Raw genomic sequence first — 8,835 nt, forward strand, 5'->3', positions numbered from 1 at the left:
AACCCCCCCCCCCCCCCCCCGGCTGTTATTGATATTTTGGTGACAGAATAAACAGCATCTGGTATTTAATTCGATGTAAACCCTTGTATTTTCTCCCTGAACACAGATTTTATTAATATCAGCACAATAATCTTTTTATTGCCTTTCTTTAAACACATTATCGTATCAGCAGAATCAATATCGATGGACTTCTACTTTGTGTGCATTTATATATGAGATCATAAACCAATTTCAGTAACTATGTAAATATCGAATAAATCTTGAGTATTTTACCCTATTTTGCAGTTAAATGTGTGCCACCGCCTGTTTAATTAAGTCAAGTAATTAGAGATTTATTATGAGATTGTATGGGTTTGTTCTGTATCAGCATATAGTATTAATTTTATTTGTGCAGATCTTACAAAAGCTCTGCAGAAACCCTGGATTCAAGTAAAACGTCTTCATTTCTTTGACTTAACCTTTAACATTAAGAACTAATCAAAAGCTTGCGATCTTCACAATACTCACCTGAATTCCTGATTGGCTGTCTGGGATCAGTTGTGATGACTTTGGTGATGTTCTGTTGGTCTGAAGTGTCCCGGCAGCCCTTAAACGCAGGACAAATGAAAGCGTCTGAGCGTTTATCAGCTAATGAGAGCGACCGGATGTCCTCAGGCGATGCTTTCTGTGTCTTCTCTTGTGAATAATGAGCTGCGATGTTTCCTGCAGACTCATTCTGCTTCTGTTCATGAGCAGATAAACACGGCTCTGATGAACGACTCAGACCTGATGCTGCTCACCTTTATTCCATCAGTGTTCACGCCGTCCGCTTCTGGGGTGCTTTCTGAAAGGAATGATGAGAAATGAATTTTTCCCTTTTCATTTGGAAGTATTAGAGTTCCTCTGCAGTTCACAAAGAGCTTTTAGTGAAATCATTTATTTGTGAATCTACAGGCTCATGTGGCCATGTGATGATATGCTATGTCCTTTGCAGTGTTACTTTAGTATTACTTCTACACTATTGTAGAATTGATTCATATTTTGAAAACCTTTTGTTTTTATATTGTCATTTTTCATTTTTTACATTTTAGTTTTAGTCATTGTTACATGCTTTCGTCATTTTATTATTTATTTGTAAAACATTTCTATTTAGCTTGAATTAATTTTAGTTTTTGTCATTTTATTGTCATTATTATTATTTCATTTTCATTTTTATTTCAGTTTTAGTAATTTTATGCTTTTGTCATTTTATTATTTATTTTAAAAAATACTTATATTTAGCTTGAATTCATTTTTAATTTTAGTTTTTGTAATTTCATTGTCATTATTATTATTATTTCATTTAAATTTTAGTTTTAGTAATTTTTTTACATGCTTTTGTCATTTTATTATTTATTTGTAAAACATTTCTATTTAGCTTGAATTAATTTTAGTTTTTGTAATTTTATTGTCATTATTATTATTTAATTTTCATTTTTATTTTAGTTTTAGTAATCTTATGTGTTTTTGTCAATTTTATTATTTCTTTATTATTGTAATTTTGCTTTAATTTATTTTGTTTCAAATTTAGTTTGAGTATTTTTGTTCTGGGCATTTGTCATTTTATTAGGCTACTTTACTTTTTTTTGTTCAGTTTTATTTTTATTAATTATGTTTTTTTTTTTTTTACATATTTTAAATATTTTAATTTAGCATGCATTTATTTTTGTTTTAATTTTTGTAATTTTATGTGCTTTTGTCATTATTATGAACTTTTTTAAATTTAAGTTTTTACTAAAATCTCATATTTTTTATATTATTTCAGTTTTATCAAAAAAAAAAAAAAACTGTGTTGCTAAAGTTCCCATTAAGTTATGAAAATGTTATTTCTCAATATTCTCTGAATGTTCAAAATGTCCTATTTTGTATTATTCAAAAGGGAACATTTGATCGTTTAGCAAGCATTATGGAATGTTACTTTTGAATGTTCTCTGAGCGTTCTGAAAACCGTGCAGTAATGTTGGATAAAAACATGAAGTTCTCTCCAGATGAAATGAATGTGGACAGATGCTCAGACATCATCCACAGCACAAACCATCATATATGACTCTAGAAGACTTGAAATATCTAATAATCGTGTGTTTCTTCTTCCAGACATGGTCTCTATCTCTTTCTCCTCTGTTTTTCACTGAACCTACAGCATGAAGGTGAGTAAATGATACCTGAATTTTCATTTTTGGGTATCACAAACTAGATAAGAGCTGTAGTTAACGTTCTGGCAACTCTCAAAGCGAGCAAACGTCTCTCCAGTAACATTAAAGTAATGTTCTCAAGCACAAAAAACATTATTTATGCATCGTTCATGGAGTTTTTTTTTTAGTTGACACGTTTTTTGTAAATGTTCAGAACGTTCAAAAGTATCGTTTCCATAATATTCGCAAAATTATCAAATGAAATGTTCTCTTAATGTTTGTATGGCTAAGAAAAGTTTTTGAAACATTTTATTTCCGACACGTTTTAGTTTTTTAAATGTTACATGTTTCAGAACGTTCCGAGAACATTCAAAAGTAACGTTCCCGTAGTGTTTGCAAAATGATACAATGTAACGTTTGCATTACCAAAATAAAACGTTTGAAAACATGTTGGCATCTCAAACGTTTGGAGCACGTATTCAGAAATGAGGTTTTTATCACTTAATGTGAATGATAGCACAACGTTCTCAGATCATATTTTGTTAGCTGGGATCAAACTCATTTGGAGATGATGTAAAGTAGTGCACAGAAACTTCAGCGCTTCCGATGATGTTTGTTGAGAGAGTGAAGGGACGCAGAGAGGAAACGCCTTTCAGATCGATCACACACACACACACACACACACACACACACACACACGGATCTATTACAGAACGCGCCCAGCCCACTCCAGTCAGAGAGAGAGAGAGAGAGAGAGATACAGGCACGCGTCCGTCTGTCTCTCTCAGCTCATCATCAGCATCATCTCTGAAACCCGGCATCCTCTTCCTCCTCCTCCTCCTCAGCGCGATCATCAGTGAGTCCCGGTACCGGCGTCTCCGGCACGATGCGCGATGGGTCAGGCGTGCGGACACTCGCTGCTCTGCCGTAGCCAGCAGTACCAGAACCCGGCGGCGGCCGAACTGTGAGTACCGAACTGATCTCTCATCAAAGACGCGACGCGACGCGACGCGCTGACGGTAGATCGGGGATGAGAACCGCGCGTTGCGGTCGCGTCGCGTCTGTTGTGCGTCTTCAGCATCAATCAGATCTTTATGATATCATATCCGGATCAGAAGCGGCTTCACGCACTTGTTCACTCAGTACTCCTATGGTACTTTAGTGTGGTATTCATGTACTACGATATTCCAAACAGGGTAGAGTCCAGAGTACCACGGTAATACCGCGGTACTGTATTGTGTTGGTTGATGTCTGAGTGCAGAATTCAGTATCTTGGCATAGTTTGAGAGACTCACGTAGGCAGGTGTGAGATCATTTCGAAATATTAGAGCTGAAGATTTGTGAATATAGTCTTGTGAAGCCAAAGCAAGCATGACATCTGGGGTCTCATTTATAAAACTCGACGTAGATGTCATCAAAAGCTAGATTTTGCGTACGCACAAAAGTTTTCAGAACCTGCGCAAAAATCCCTTTATGAACCCCAGTCAGGGGAAGAAGTGCGTAGTGCATCTCCACCCCGACGACTCCTCGAAATCACCATATATGGGGTTTACAACACCTAGTTTTATGCATAACCTCATCTGCATATCATTTCCATGCATATTCCCATCCACGTGACACCATGTTTAACACCGTCAAAGATAAAAGACATTAAGGAAATATGAGATACGGAATGCACACTAAAAAATGCTGGGTTGTTTCAACCCAACTTTGGGTCAAAAATGGACTAACCCAACTTTTGGGTTAAAAATGTAATGTAAAAATCTAACCCAACGGTTGTGTTAGTCCATATTTGACCCAAAGTTGGGTTGAAACAACCCAGCATTTTTTTAGAGTGTATAAATGCCGTTTGTGTGCCGTACATAAATTTTTATTCCTAAAAATCATCCAATATCCTTTATGCTTAAATATATCAAGATAAAAACAAAAACTGTTTAGAATAGTTATCAGATAAATATTTTAGAATCGAGTTGATCTCATTCTTTAACACTGGCCAAATAGTAGCCTATTTCAATTGTTTTAAACAGTTCAAATCAAAATGTATGCAGTTTCGCTGATAAGGTGAATATCTGTTAGCTATTTTGAGTGGAAACAGATAGACCTATTTATTGCAGTGTAAAATTGTCTGGAAAATTGAAGACTGTTTTCTTCAAGCTGTAGCCTTCAAATACAGCGGTACTTGTTGTTACATGTTGTAGAGATGACTTCACACGGCATCAACACCTCTGAGCAGCTGCGGTTGTACAGTAAGATATTATCATTGGAGATATTCAAACTGGACAAAGAACCGTTCGACCACTAAATCCAGTCTGCCATAATATCGAAGTAAGTGCACATCATTGATCATTGTTCTCGCTAAAAAATATTTTCTCATAACATGAGCTCTGCACTTCAGTTTAAAGATGAATTATTGTGCACCTAGCACTCCTCGCTGTCATTAAAAGAGGAAAAGTGATCAAGCGCAATTACTACAAATATGTCTAAATTCGTATAATTTTGGTTTAAGTTCTGCGTAATGACTTTGTGATTTCAGTCCTTATCTCCATATGAGAGTGGAATATTTAATGTAAATGTATATATCGACATGAAAACAGAGCTTAAAATCATTGTTTTTACTTCATTCATTTTCTCACTCCAGGAAAAAGAGTTCGTACGCATGAGTCACAGTTTGCGTGCAGGTGTGCAAATTTTCCCGTCAAGTTTGTTTTTATAAATCCGACGTCTTGCGCAGGAAGTGTTGTACGCCTCAGGACTGGTTTTGTGCGTACACAGCGGTTATAAACGAGGCCCCTGGTCTATAGTGATTATACAGTGAGTATAGAAAAGAATCGCCCCCTTTAATAATAGTTACATTTAGTTGCTTTGCAGCCTGAAATGAAAACGGACACAGTTTTCGTTTTATCCAGCTGCATTTACTCAGTGCAGCGTATAACATCCAAGTGAAAGATAAAACACCAACATGTCAGAGAAAAGCCAAACAGAATCACTGAGTTGGAGAAAGGATCACCCCTCCTGAAAATGACTTGTAAACTCCGTCAGGTGCAGCTGATCTCCTTCTCAATGGCACACAAAGCCATCTGACTTTCAGCTGTGATCAGCTGTGCTCATTGTGATCAGCTCAGCATGAAAAGAGCTTTCCTGGAGCATTTCAGTCCTTGCTAGAGCAACTGAAGCAAACAATCAGCTATGGGTGGCAAGACACCGTCAAAAGATATCCGGGATAAAGTTGTGGACAGGAGATGCATACAAAATAATTTCAAAGGCTTTATCAATGCCTAGAAGCACAGTGACGTCTATTATTAAGAAGTGAATGTGCATTTATTTTTATATTTTCAGTTTTCTTTTTAATTTTAGCTTTAGTAATTTTGTAATATGCTTTTGTCATATTTATTATTATTTAATTAATTTTTTTATTTGGTTTGAACATTTTTAGTTTCTTAATCCTACTACTTAAACTTATTTCACTTAGTTGCCAAGGAAATATTTCTAATTCTTGTTTAAATTTTTGTTTAGTTCATTTTTTTCCCCGAACTGTTATTTTAATTTAATTTAATTTCTATAGCCTGTTTGTAATAGTTTTAGTTAACAGAAGTAATGTGCAGGATAACTGGGGTTTTGTGTATGTGTGTGTAGTTTATTGTACAGGTTTGTCTGCTTGTGAGGCTCAAATGTCCTGACTAATCCAGTGAAACATCATGACTGGCATCTTGTAAGGACATCTGATGTATCGTCACTAGTTGAAAGGCTCATAAATGTTCCAGATGATGTTTGTCTGTAAACCTAATGATTTCTGAGAGGGTTGGTTTAGGGTCGGGTTAGGAGATCATTGACCTGATAGAAAACAATGGAAGTCTGTGAGATGAGCTCTCTGGTGTGTGTGTGTGTGTGTGTGCTTTATTGTGGCAGGTGTGTTTCTGTTCTAAACTTTATTCTCAGCAGAACTCCAAACAAAGCTGGTATCAGCAGAGAGAATGAATCATCTGTGTCTCTCTGAGTCTATTTTAGTCGCTGCTGCTCACGTTTCTGAAACTATACCTCTGTCTCGCTCGCTTTGCTCTTCTTGTGTTCCTTTGATAAGTTAGAGGAGGTTTGCATCCGTCAGCATGTTTAAAGTCAACGTGAACTTAACTTTGACTCTTTTTACTTTCTTAATCCATGTTCCTGGTCTTATTGTGATTGATTTATCAGCATGTTATTATTTTAAAGACCAAAGATTGTCTTAAATCACTTTTCAGCATCCAATCATTTACTGATGGATAAAATCAAGTCCCGCCCTGCATTTAATTCCTAGTTAAAGATCCTTAATATATTACAGAAGTTTAAAAAACTGTGTTTCATGTTGACTTTAAATGAAAAGCACCTTAAAAGTTTCCTGTCTTACATTTCTAACTGTATTTACTCTCTGAAGATTAAAGATTCAGACTTGTAGCTTTATTGATGTTGTAAAGAAGCTTTATTGTCGAAGCATTCGTGACACTGAATGTACAGTGCGTCGGCCAGACGCTGCGTGACGCATGTTGGCGAACACCTGTTCCCTCATTCGTCGGTGGCTCATTTGACAGACCTGGGGGACAAAGCACTGTGCACTTCGAAGGACATTTGACCTCCTCCCACTGTGCCTTTTGCTCCACTGAGCCGCAGGAACCTGGCCCTAGGTACATTGAACGTAGTTCCTTTGAGACCATTGGTGAGGTGTCTGGACTCTTGGTTAAGCCTCCTCAGCCCTTCCCGCCGGTTTCTCAGAACTGTTTGGCTCTGCTATTCCATTCAGTTCACCAGGCGTCAGCCGAAATTCAGTGGGATTCTGTTTACCTCAGTGCGAGGCGAGAATGCTGCTGTTCTACAAGCAGAAGTCGCATCAATTCTGGTGAAGGGCACGATAGAGCCTGTCCCCCCGGCTGAGATGAAGAAGGGGTTTTACAGCCCCTACTTCATTGTACCCAAGAAGGGTGGGGGGCTAAGACCAATCTTTGACCTGAGGGTGTTGAATCGGGCCCTTCACAAGCACCCGTTCAAAATGTTGACCCTCAAACACATGCTAACATATGTCAGAGACCAGGGTTGGTTTGCCGTAATAGACCTGAAGAACGCATACTTTCATGTCTCGATCCTTTCAAAGCATAGGCCGTTTTTTCGGTTTGCCTTCGAGGGGCGGGCATATCAGTAGAGGGCTCTTCTCTTCGGGCTGTCCCTATCTCCTCGCATCTTCACGAAAGTTACGGAGGCTGCCCTTGCATATGAGACCGCTTCAGCACTGGCTTCATACCCGAGTCCCGAGATTGGCATGGGACATCGTGCAAGTATCACACCGGAGTGTCACCACACTTTCAGCCCTTGGAAAGACATCTCGTTTCTACGAGCAGGAGTGCCCTTAGAACAGATGTCCAGATGCACCGTTGTTACAACAGATGCTTCCAAGACAGGCTGGGGCACTGTATACAACAGGCTTGCAGCCTCCGGGGTCTGGATAGGCCGCCGGCTGCATTGGCATACGAATTGCCTGGAGTTGTTGACAGTGCTTTTGGCCATGAGGAGGTTTCGACCATTGAGGAGGTAAGTACGTGTTGGTCCGGACAGACCACACAGCGACGGTTACATACATCATATTCCTAAGAGGCACCCGGAGGTTCAATCCTCAAAGGCCATGCCTCATCTCCTCTTGGGATCTCCCCGTGGTCCTTCAGGCCTTACAGAGAGGTCCGTTTGAGCCCCTTCAGTCAGTTGAATTTAGTGCCCTCTCCATGAAGACGGCCTTCCTGACTGCGCTCACTTCTATCAAGAGGGTGGGGGATCTTGCCTATAATTCGGGCCGGCAGAGACACAGTGTTGTCCTGAGACCCCGGCCTGGATATGTGCCCAAGTTTCCCACCACTATTTCAGAGATCAGGTGGTAACCTTGCAAGCTATCCTTCCACAGGAAGGATATCCTTCCTTCCTCTTTTGTTCCCAGTGCGAGCCCTGTGCTTCTATTTGGAACGCACACAGAGTTTCAGACTATCTGAACAGCTTTTTGGCTGCTTTGGAGGACAGCAGAAGGGGAATGCTGTCTCCAAACAAAGGATCTCCCACTGGATTGTGGATGCTATCCTGATGGCCTATCAGACCAGAGGCTTACTCTGCCTACTGGGAGTGAGGGCTCACTTGACCAGGGGCATTGCTGCTTCATCAGCTTTAGAGAATGGTGCCTCTCTATTTGTAGAGCTGCAGGTTGGGCTACACCTAATACATTTGCTAGATTCTACAATCTGTGAATGGAACCAGTCTCATCCAGAGTCCTGAACGCTAGTTCTTAAACTCAGCTGACTGGTAAGGTGTAGAGCTTGCACACAGCGCCTCCCCTGTCCCAGGTGCCATGTGCACTCATTGAGTCCAGGACAGTTCCTTCTTAGGAACTCTGGATTGCACTTTTCATGTCGCTGAGTTCGGCAGAGGAACTTGATGTTAGAATCCATTATGAGGAGGTATCCCTCAACGTGAACTCTCGTAATGGATTAGTGCTCCATATGTAGTGGCTCCCTTCATGGCCCCATATATGTATTACTCCACTTGTCCCTTAGGATGTAGTGTTTCCCGATCTGTCACTGAGTTCTGTGTTTGGTAGTTCTCCCCTTATGCGGAGCACACCACAGAATCTTCCCTATGTGGTACTTCCTCCCGGAAGTCCATAGGTCGATCTCCACGCGTT

The sequence above is a fragment of the Sinocyclocheilus grahami genome, unplaced genomic scaffold, assembly GCF_001515645.1.
Source record: "Sinocyclocheilus grahami isolate Dianchi unplaced genomic scaffold, SAMN03320097.WGS_v1.1 scaffold1247.1, whole genome shotgun sequence".
NCBI lineage: Eukaryota > Metazoa > Chordata > Actinopteri > Cypriniformes > Cyprinidae > Sinocyclocheilus > Sinocyclocheilus grahami.